Here is a 12,032-nt window from a genome sequence, read left to right on the forward strand (position 1 = left end):
AATTAACGTTGTAGCCCATTAAAAAAGACTGGTATTCACCACTCCAAGTCCTTCCGGCTTTTAGCACGTAATTTAAAGCCCCAGTATTGTTCTTCTTCAACTCCGTATCGGTAGATTTGACCCCGAACACAGCGAATACTCAGTTCAAAACGACGCCGATTAAAAACTGGAGCGAAAAAGAAATTTTCATTTCGTAGAGACAGTATACACCCAATACTCCAGTGGCCTTTCATATTTTGAAGGCTATCTCTAATACCATCTATTCCATCCAAAGCCCCTCTATCCACAAAGCACCGAACAATAATGTACATTCTCTTCCAAGTCGTGATTTCCACGCCGCATCAGGTGCAACGACCCAACCAACAACTCGTCTCGGCGCTAAAAGGAACGAGAGAGCCCAGTCGATTGGCGAGTGGAAGAGGGAGCAAAAAAAATGGTTCAACGCGTCCCGTGGAATCCGATCGGCTAGTTTTCTCTCCCGCAATCTCAACATCCAGCAGTCGCTCTCTCATCGGAGCACCGGCAAGTTTCAAGGTAAAAGATGCAGCCAAAATTATCTCAGCTCTGTAGCTGAAGAAACGAGATGAGAGAAAGAAAGATACCACGTGACTACAGTCGTAGAATGTCACCATAGCAGAGCTTGACCGACGAGAGCGAGAGCCGTGATGCTTTCGCTATCGCCAGGGAAGCTCGTTTTCACTGTCTTCGCGCGAGAGCTCGAACCTCGCGAGGAGGTGGGGGGGGCTCGTCTCGCGTCTGTTCGATATCTCCATGTTCGCGGCGTCGTTCACCTTGGTTAATTAAGCCTCGTCGACAGGGAGGAACTACTTTTTTGTTGCTGAGTGGCGGAACTTGCTTGCCATCCGCTAATTGCTGTTTGTCGGGCTTTAGCGGCGCAATGGGGATTAGGAGTCTTTCGTCAGTGGCTCTGCGGGCGATGTTGAGAATCGGTGTTTTTTGAGGCTGTTTTGATTGACGCTTCTCTCTCGCTGATGGGCGTGTGTATGTTTGGGTTGCTCTGCCGAAACTTAACATGTTTACTCGTGTCGATAACTTTCAATGTAAAAGTGTAAAATTTTTTTTTTTCTTTTTTTTTGCATTGCTTGTCCAAAATTGTTTGATCACCTCTTTTGTAAGACAATAAGAAAATACGCCCTTTTGGATGGAAAAATTTATTTTTGTCCGTCTGAGAAATATCAAAAAAGAGATATCTTTTTCAGATTAAATAGTTTTAGAAAAAAAATTTGAGGATGCTTCGTTTGTTTGAGGCTAAAAAGTTTTTAAAATTGAAAACATTATAATTAAGTGAATTTGAAGTACAATGACTTACCCTCTATTTAATTTCAAATAGTAAAAGCTACTATTTTTAAGTTATAAACATATTAATAGGTAAAATATTTAAAAAATCCATCCAAAAAAGTCAAAGTTTATTCTGACCTATTTCGTACCCCTCCCTATGCTATTTAATTCTCTCCCATTATAAATTAATTTAAAAATAATTTTTAGTACTATTTAAGTATTTAGTACCATGAAAAAAAATCAGAAAATCAGTTATGACATGCTGTACTAGGATTACCCGTTATGAGAGCACTAAAAAAGAAACAATCAAATACCATAATAACCTCTGTATAACTGTACGGTATCGTCTTTTTTACTTGATTAAACTTTTAATTATATGTGTATAGCTGAAATTTAATTATTTGAATAAAGCATTTTCACTACATTTAAACTTAAATAATCATAACTTTGAAATAGTGTTTTTATACGCTTTTACTTCACTCACATTTTAATTTCCCCACTCGCCCGTCGATGGCTCGTCTTACCTTACTCGCCTGTCTCTACTTAACTTCGTAGACTGTGAACTCTTAGCTTCGAAGCAAAATAAATTACGGACTTTTTAATACAATTTCAATTTAATTCAATAAAAATTTAAATATAACTAAAAAGTTTAAAGTAGAAAAGTAAAATTAAGTAAAATCACGAAATACGTTTATTTACATATTTTAAAATAAATAAATAGTTTGGTGATCCTCACTTTCTCAATCATACATATGAGAAAAATTGGTTTTTTTTATTTTAAATTGCAAATAAAATTCTACATTTTTTATTATTATTGAATTTTTATCGTCGGTAAAAATTATGTTTAAATATTAACTGATATAGAGTAGGTATTGTTTACTTTTATTTAACCTCTATTCGTTAACTGTGAATGAATGTAAATTGAAACAGGAGTAGGCATTGAATCATTAACAGTTCATTTACTATTTCAGATGGTAAGAAATACTTTCATACTTTTATAAACAATTGTTTTTATTTTAAATAAAGAATAACTCAAAATAATATGATCAAGTGGTAAAATATCGAATTTATTTCAATACTCAAATTATTTATGTAAACATACTTTTAAATTTAAAATGTTTTGCTTTTTTTTATAAGTATTTACTGTTTTTGTATCAAATAAAGTCTATTAATAGTTTTACTAATATACACTTATAACAATCGATACTTTAGATTACCACTCTTACGCTGATCTTTTTCTAATGTTATGTAACTATTCTGTTTTAATATGTTGCAGTTACTTTTTATAAACAACTGCCAAATGATGTGTTCGATTTTTGACCTGTAACTGAAAGTTTTTTTGACGTACAACATTTTAGTTATTATCGACTTCCAACCAAACTTTTGGAGAAAGCTACAACGAGAAAAAAGTAAAATTTTTTGAATTACCGAGAAATTCGTTTTTGAAATCTCAAAATTGTCCCAAATAGTGTCACACCGATTTCTTAAGGTGACCTTTATTTCACCGATTCATTAAATAGTAACGGTTACATAGTAATACAAACAAAATACGTTAATCCTAAAAGCTTACAGAACCTGATTTTTTCCAAAATCGTGTAACGGATTACTTTTTATGAGATTGTTATATACACACATAATATTTTATCAAACGTTTTTTTTTTTTATCTATCTTTATACTTCTTCGCAACGTCAATGTATTTTTTTTTCTTGTTTGAAAGAAAAATATTTTTTATCACAAGATTTCAAAAATCATTGAATAAGTAGTGTTTGATATTTTTCAGCATGAAATGCAATTTCGAATTAAGTAGCATTATTTCTCGTAAATTATTAATAAAACAATTTAAATGATGCACAGCAAATGAATCCAGTTACTGAATGTATATCAAACAGAGAAAAGATTACATTTCAACAATCATATTTTACTAACAACTGAAAGCAAATGGCGCAGAACAAAAAAAAATGCATTATACAAAATTGACAAATGAATATATCATGTAAGTAAAAAAATTGGGTGGATGGACGTAAAGTAAAGCGGCAGAGTAAACTATTTTTGCAAAAGAGAAAATTTTCTGAAGAATAAATCCAACTATAATCATTTTTTGCTTACGGTGTACTTGTCATTATTACAAAAGTAAGGATAATAGTAGCAGCCAGGTGGCAGTGGACAAAAAGTAATAACACTGCAACAACGAATACTGCAGTACGTGTCCGTTTTACTCTGTACCACGGAAATAAGTATTTGAGGTGGTTAAACAGCTTACGGCTTTTTACAATTTTTACAACGACGACAATGATGATGATGTCCACGACGATAGCCACGATGACGAAGTCGCCCCCACAGACCTGGCCCAGTGTGAGACATTGTTCAAGCAGCATCAGAGAGAAAGTTTGGAGAAAATAGCCCACTTAGGTAACAAAGTTTTGAGCACCTATTATAGCCTGGCTTGCCCGACATATTTTGACACAGCTCAAAAATATATCTGTATAGTGTCTGTGTTTGCTATGTACAGATACCACAGCGCTACATTGGTTTAACTACCTCCGCACGAAATTGTTTTAATTGTTTCCAACGAAGTATTCATCATTCGCTATAAAACCAATATCACCGGCGCGTCTTAGCTAGAACCAAATAAAGCATTTGCCAAGTCAGCAATGTAATTACAAGTGGGTTGTCCAAACGACAAAACTCGCGAGTAATGAGATATTTAATTTTTTAACTTTAAAATCCTTTCAATCCATCTTTCGATTTTTTTTTTATCTATACATCCAGACATTGGGTTGCGTGATTTCCATTTTTTAGGAACCAAATTTTTGCTTACCAAACAGTTAATTTATTTAAAAGTCCTAGTTGCCAATACGATACTGTTGAAAGGGTTGAGGGTTCGGAAAACACGAGACTTGGTAAAAACACTGAGATTTCCTTTTAACATATTTGCGGATTTTTTCTTTACTCCATAGGATTTAAACCTTTAGTGATGATAATCAACACTTTTACACAGAGTGGGTGTAAAAGGTTGGGTTCTGAGAAGTTATTACCACTTGGTTTTGAAGGACTCACGTGCACGAATAACCGTGGGTGATTGTATAACTGATTACCCATCAACCTATAATGCCAATAATCCATTACACTTGAGGAAAATCACATGAAAAACGATATTTAAAATGTAGATATTAAGAAAAAGCGTTTCTAATTTCCAAAGAGAAATAATCGATAATCGCTTTAAAGTCAACGCAAACAATTTTGTTTCCAGCATCAATAACAATTCCAAATCAATGTACATTCGAGAGATACAAAGCACTGCTTTGCCGAGTATCAAAATTCCAAATTGTGGCTTAGAAAGGCCACGGCGTAAAACCCGTCAATTAAACATGCAAATTTCCAACGATATATCTCTCCCTCCTCACTTCCTTCGTGCATCTATTACACGCTTCTGTAAATTAGTAGGATGAAAAGGATCCAACGCTTGGCCGTGCGCTCACTCACGAAGAAAGTAAAAGTTTCACCGCGAGCCGATGATGACGAAGGGGAAGAGAAGGAAGTTGGAGTAGTGCGGGTAAGTATTTTCGGACACCTGGTTTTGGCGAAAGTGCCTTGCTCTGCTGTCGAATTTTGGGCCACGTCCTTTTTTCCTCCGTTCTCGTAATGTTTTCTTTATTTGACGCGCGCAGCCATTCAAGCTGCACGTCTGTATCTGAAGTTGAAATCCACATCTTTTTTTTTTTTTTTCTTTCCATGTATACGTGACAAACGTGGAGAGTATAGCCAACTAGTTTTTAGTTGTGACAGTCAAGTAGGATTCATCAAAACTAACCCTGACGAGCAGCCATCGGAATCTCAAATCACTACAAATGATTTCTTAAGCAGCAAAAATTATCGCATTGCATACAATCACGGACCTGTATCATATCGCTGTCGTGCCGTTTTATTTTCTCACGGCTATTTTTACACGCGTGAAACACTTTTCTGAAAGAGTCCCCGAAAAGTATACCTTCCTGTTTTAAAACCTTTACGTAACAACCAATCATGCGTCATAGCCTCTTCAAACAGCTCGTCTTTCAAGTCTTATCGATCCATCCACACCAGTTGTTGTGTTGTCCAATCGGGCGTCCTTCACATACTTTGACAGGATATTTATCCAATGGAGTCGCGTAAGCTGAGGTGTGAATTCGATTGTTCAACCTGGATCTCGTATCTGTTATCAGTAGTTGCTCACGATTCATTTGTCATTTACGGTTGTCGTACAAAAAAAAAAAAAACTTGCATTTTTTTTTCTATTTATTCAACGACTCTAGAAAATAAAAATAATTAGCTTTGAAATTTAATATCATGTAGCAATGAGACATACATACATATCCACTTGTATAAAGTAGCTATTCTCCGCAACAACAAACACAAGGAGTAAACTCGAATATTGGATAACCCGATGCTATTGGAATCATTTTCTAGAAGCACATTTTCCGTTTTAGTCGCAAAGTAAAACCTCCGATTCTTAAATAGATGCACACAATTTTCTGCATTTACGTTTATTTCGCTTATTTTTTTCTCAAAAGATTATTGATTTTTCCCATAATCTACATACTTACTGCTCGTATAACTTTCCATGCGGATGGCACCCCAACGCTTGAAAAAGACAAACCACCCACCCAGGATGTTTCCTCGATGATTCGCGTTCTGTGACATCTCTTCGCAAAAATCTGCACCTGGATGAACCCGACGTGCGAGCGACATACTTATACGTGGTGTGCCACATCACCTGCATGATTCACCACAACATAGTGAATCATATCTCGCCCACGGCGCAAATGGCCGCACCTCGGGTTGCATAATCTCATCCGTCGTGTAATGCAGCGTCGAAACCGATCGTCAATGTGCAGCGTATGTAGAGGACTTATGGGATGAATCCCGAGACACTGCATACACCGGATTCGAATCGAAGATGGAAAAGAAGGAAAAAGATGACGAACGGGAAGAAAATGAAAGAGGGTGTCCGTAAGTGCCCGGTCCGCGCATCTGGCGGGTAAAGTTCCCGGAACAACGGCCGGATGCGTGTGTGGTGTCGATTATCTCATAATTATATATACGTCACCGATTGGCCCATCGCGCGGCTTCTGTCGCAATCCGCGCGACTATGTATATTTATATAGTTTCGGTTTCCACTGCCTAACCCAAAAAATTGCTCGTCCTCCTCGTGATTGAGGCCCGGAGTTGTTTTAGCATAAGGAAACGAGCTGCTGGCTGTTGCGTAAAACGCGTTGCGCGTTGCACTGCTGCCTCAAAATTGGACTGATATACCGCTGTGGTTACAATGACTCTATTGATTCATCACCCACCGCTACATTTACCGGGATGTACGCGTTTCATTTCGCAATTGTGTGATTTTAGCGTATCTTCACAGGTGGGTTATTTTATCATGCACTTCTGTGTAATTTATGACGCTTTTTTGCGTGATGATTGTCAGCTGGAAGTAAGGGTTAACGCCATCGCTATACAAAAACGCGGCCTTTGCTCGCTCTACATCGTATAACTATGAAATGACTCTTGTCTACCCGCATTTATATTTAAAAATTTTTCATGTCATAATGAATCATATATAAAAAAAAAAAATAGCTAGTAAATAATAATCTGCAATTCGAAACAAATGATCTAATTTCATTGTAGAGTTTGTCCGGAATTTTTGATGTCTGTGAAAAAAAAACGCACCGTCTCTAAGTATTGGATGAGTAACTGATCAAAAGAACCAAGAGATTCAATTAATCGAGTGTATTATCCCACACTAATTAAGTTAAAAAAACAACAAAAACATTCATAAAAGCAATTCGCGGCGATGGGAAGAAAAAACTGCTTTCCGGTAATCTGCTCGTGAAATCGATATCAATAGAAACGCGGTATCTAATGCTCGCACAGGCGCTGCCAGAGAAGTTAAAAAAGTTTTTTTTTAAAATCAGGTCAGATCATTGACGCTCTCCGCGACTCCTCCTCGCGGTGCTTAATTCCCTCTCGCCGGGCTGTAGAGGCTACAAGTATACACACCGACCAGCTACCGCCGTACGCAGTGCTTCGGTATGGCGATCGGTTGACTTTCTCCGCCTACTCGAAAGTGCCAAGAAGGAGTCTGCCCCGAGGCGACTTTGCTTGTGGTACATATTATATACCCTCTCCTCTCCCGACTCCCCCTTTACAGTCCCATTTAGTCGATAACAGCTGATTGCGCTCGCTTTGTACCATCCACTGTATGATCGGTATCGAATGCGCGAAAAATACACGTATACTCTGCAAATGGCTTTTCGTCACACCTTTTTTTTACCTTTTTTTCTTTTTTTTTTTTTTCATCTTATTACGTACATTTGTTTCTGACAGCACGTACGAGCTGTTACACATGCGGGACGTGCTCGTTTGACGTTTCGAAATGAAAAGCTATACGCGAGCTAGCGAAGCGCGCGTGATGGAAGGCGTACATAAGTATATACTTTAGTGTCTTTCTCCAGCGTGTTTTTGTAGTATTATTAATTCTTTACAGATTACTTATTCAATTATTTTATAGATGTTTAAGCACCATAGAAAAAATTTTTTTTTTCGAAAAATTAATACTCAATGATGTTTTTTTTTTTTTTTTAGAACTTACATATTTTTACTAGAATAGTACCAAGCAAATATTTTCTTCAAACAGAATAATATTTTTCTTCCTCAAAGAATATTTTTTAATTTAAGATAAAATTTAATTTATGATACTCAATGAAATTTTTTCAGACAAAAATAGTAAAACATATTTTTTTAGGATAATGTTTATTATAAAGTGTTAAGATAATTATTCAAAAAATTTTGAAACAACTTAACACTTTTTCCTTAATGATTATTTATCTTTTAAAGTGTAATGCATTGTTGTTTCAGCTATATTTTTTATTAATACTACTTGTAGTACAATATTAACTACAAGTACAGTGTAGCATATTTTTAAGGAAATAAAATTTAAAAAAAATTATTTAAATAATTGATACATTTAACTAAATTATTTTTTTCTTTTAAATATATTTTTTTTTAGAGTGTAATATATTTTTTTTGTTTAGGACATTTTTTTAGTAGTAATATTTATAAAATTATTTTTTGGAGCAAACACATAGTGAAATATATTTTTGGAGGATAAAGTTAGTTAAAAACTACCTACTAATGTATTTAAAATATTTTCAAAAATGTTTTAAAAAATGTTGTTTCCTGAACGATTTTCTTTCAAATTAAATACATGAATTTTGGTGAAAAAAATTATGGTAAGCACTGTATTGTAAGTAGTTATAGCAAAAAAAAAAATAATAATAATAATTCCAGCACAAACAATGCATCGAGTACACAGATGTAGTAAGAAGGAGAAGCAAAAAGAGGGGAGGGGTAACGATGCGCAATGATTCGCGAGACTTATTAATTAACGAGAGGTATCGCTCTCCACCTTGAACACGAAGCTTCGCGTAATTTTATCGATACTCTTCACGTGTATAGCCACGCATATAATATACGCCCTGCCCCTGTCTCGAGAGAAAGTTTCGATCGATATTTAAGTATATGTATTTTCTCGCCACACAGTGCAGCGGTCGCCTCGATAATTATAATGTTTTAGAGCCACCAGCCTGCCATCCGAGCGCTCTCTGTTTTTCGTCTGTGAGTATGTGCGTGTGTGTGTGCGGTTACGTAATTATGTGCACTCGGGCTATTAGCACTGCTACTTATTATGTTTTACTCGCTAAATTTGCGAGCTCGCGCGCTCTCGAGTTTCGGTGATTAACCTAATTATTGGTGAGAGTGATTATTACTCTGTCTTTTTCACTGACGGCACAGTGAAGATGGTGTCTTGTTGTTTGCTCTGAGATTACCGTGGGTGGGGAAAAAAAAAATTACGTAGATGCAGCTACAATTTATCAAACAAATCTGGTACTTTTTATTTTTTGGGAAAGCGCAGGAGTGTTGTGATTTTTGGATTTTATACCTTTGCCGATGCACTAAAAATTTTCAAAAAAATTTCTAAGGTAATTGGTCATGAAAAAATCAGACTAACATGAATTAAAGTACGCATTTTTGTTGAACAACATTTTTTCAACACATTGGATCTAGGTGGATGAAACATGTGGATAACATTTGAGGAAAACTTTTTCAAAAATACTCACACACCTGCAATATTGATTCAATTTTTAATAATGTCAATTTAAAATTATACTTGGTTTTTCTCAGTATACTGCACATGGTCCTTTTATTTCTAGATATATTTATTTATATTTACTATTTTAAATCAATATGTGCAATCATTATCTTTTTTTTTTTTTTTATCTGATAAACATACATTATTGCATCGCATTTTTAAACAACTAGAATACCAAGTCACTATGTAAAAAAAGGTATTGGTTCGTAACAGTTTTTCTCCATTGCAGACAGAGTTATCGAGCCGTCGAAGCGAATCGGCGTAACTCCGATCGAGCGTCAATGAAGTCATTAGCTTCCATCCGCATTTCCAGCGATCCTCGGTTGCACTCTCAATAGAATTGCCGCAAATTCAAGCAACGAGCAAAGGAAAACCTCGTCGTCGTCGATCCAGCCATAGTGACATTGACATAGACCACGATCCCACGATTGTAAAAAAAAAAAATACCTATATACTTTGTCACCTCATTGTGCACCGCATACAATACAAACAGCTGCTTCGAGAGTTCCCAGACTCATTCTCTTTTTATCCCAAGTAGAGCAAGATCTTCTCTCGTACGAAGTTTGCACGAGTTAATAGCTTACTCGAAAATATAATACTGAGCAAAGCCTTCTCTCCTCGTGGATAAAAGAGGACGCGTTACGCGTGTGGATACTGCCACGCGCATACCTAATGTTTCAGGGGGATCCTTCCGCATCAAACTAAGCTTCCGCGTTTTGTGGCTCTCTCTGTCGCAACCTATCTTATGTTATACCTGTAACTGTGTAAGCTTGCACGTGAGGTGCGTAAGAAGCTATTACAGGAGACTCATTAAAGTTTCCATTAAGAATCGCTTTTAAAAGTCTCGAGGTAGTTTTAAGGAGTTGCGAAAGATTCTATAAATTGGATACATGAGTTACGAAGGGAACGAATTAGACTCAATATTTTCACGGAGGAAGTAATCATGCGGTCATTCGGCTGCATGAGTAAATTGCGTCTGATCTCAGGTTTTTGGAACTATTTTTGGTACGATTGATACACATTAATCGAAGACGTTTGTTAGGAATAACTCTTGCCTCGAAGAAAAAATAAAGGATCAAACGATCAAGTTGGCAAAAAATATTTCCACAAATCAACGCAAGCCCAAGAGAGTATGATTAAAACAGCCGATTCCATACCGATTTTTCATAATCACTGGTTCGTACTGTAAGGTGCGAACTTTAGCGCTCGAAAGATTGTATCATCCGGCACTTTCACGCCAACTATCTTACAAATATTACGCGTACGATAACCCCAAACAACAGAAGCCACGGATCCACAGGGGTCCGATACATTTTCCGCGTGCGCCAAAAAAAAAAAAATAAACAAGTTACCGATCCCCCAAGTCATCGGGCGATAAATCACAGCGCGAATTCAACGACTCCCTGGAACGAAGAGCCGAATATAGTACGGAAGAAAAAAAAGAGAAGTGGAAATAAAGGAACAACTGGAAATGAAAGTGGTGGCAAGAATGTGGGGGAAAAAAAGCCGAGCTGGCAATTATATCCGCGGCGGGTCTTTCCGATCGACTTCGCGGTCGTGAGGGAACCGATGTTTTCCGGCAGACAGACGGACAATTCGTGGGAAAGAAAAACAGAAACTCAATCATGCACGCACTTTGAAAAGAAACGGAATGGCCGCGGACCTTTGCGCTTCGGGAAAGTAAAAGTGCGCGATCGGCCGTGCGAGCTGTACACGCTTGACTGAAGCTTTTCGGGCCTAGGTGTTTTAGTTGGAAAAAAACAAAAACAAACATATATTTAAAAAAAAAAAAAAAAAAAAAAAAAAAGTCGTGCAGTTCACCAACCGAATACAGATTTAAACTTAAAGGCGATGTATTGAACTACTCAAATTGTCCATTACAGTGCCATTACAGTGTCATTTAATCATTTTTCCAGGTGTACGTCAAATGTGGTCTTCGACGCGAGTACACCCGAGGGCAGTTATCCGCTCATCGCGACTATTTCGTCCCCTCCATCTTAGCGTCGATTTTCTCGTGCAAAGGCGCCCGAGCGACTTGTACGCTTTCTCGGGCGCCTATGCACGCATTACATATACACATATCAACTTGGGTGTATCGTACGTGTGTTCGTGTACATACCCACACACCGCGTCTCCTCTTACTTTCTCCGCTGTGTGTACGCGCGAGCGCGCGGCTCTCAAAAGTAGGTCCCCAAACGGCCGCCCGACGCGGAGAGAAAGAGACCTTGGCATTGCGATCGTGATCTCTGGCACTGCGGGTATAACATTCGGTATTATAATACCGTGCCTCCTTGTTTCCTCCCCGCCCCTCCCTGCTCCCGCTCCCTTTTTTTTTCTTCAAGCTTATTTGTTCTCCCCGAGGATCGGAGACAAAGAGAACGGCTTCGGGAAATTTAATAGCTCATTCGCGTCACTCGGCCCACACGATGGATGATCAAGGATGTGCCCCGTAGAGTTTTTTTTTTTTTTTTTATTGGGCCCCAAAAAATTAGCGTTACGCAAATTGCGAGCTTGTTTTTTTTTTAATGGTTTCTTCTTCTGGCTTCCAAC

Source organism: Copidosoma floridanum, unplaced genomic scaffold, assembly GCF_036245765.1.
Source record: "Copidosoma floridanum isolate Cflo_tuat_1 unplaced genomic scaffold, Cflo_Japanese_pri ptg000019l, whole genome shotgun sequence".
Taxonomy (NCBI): Eukaryota; Metazoa; Arthropoda; class Insecta; order Hymenoptera; family Encyrtidae; genus Copidosoma; species Copidosoma floridanum.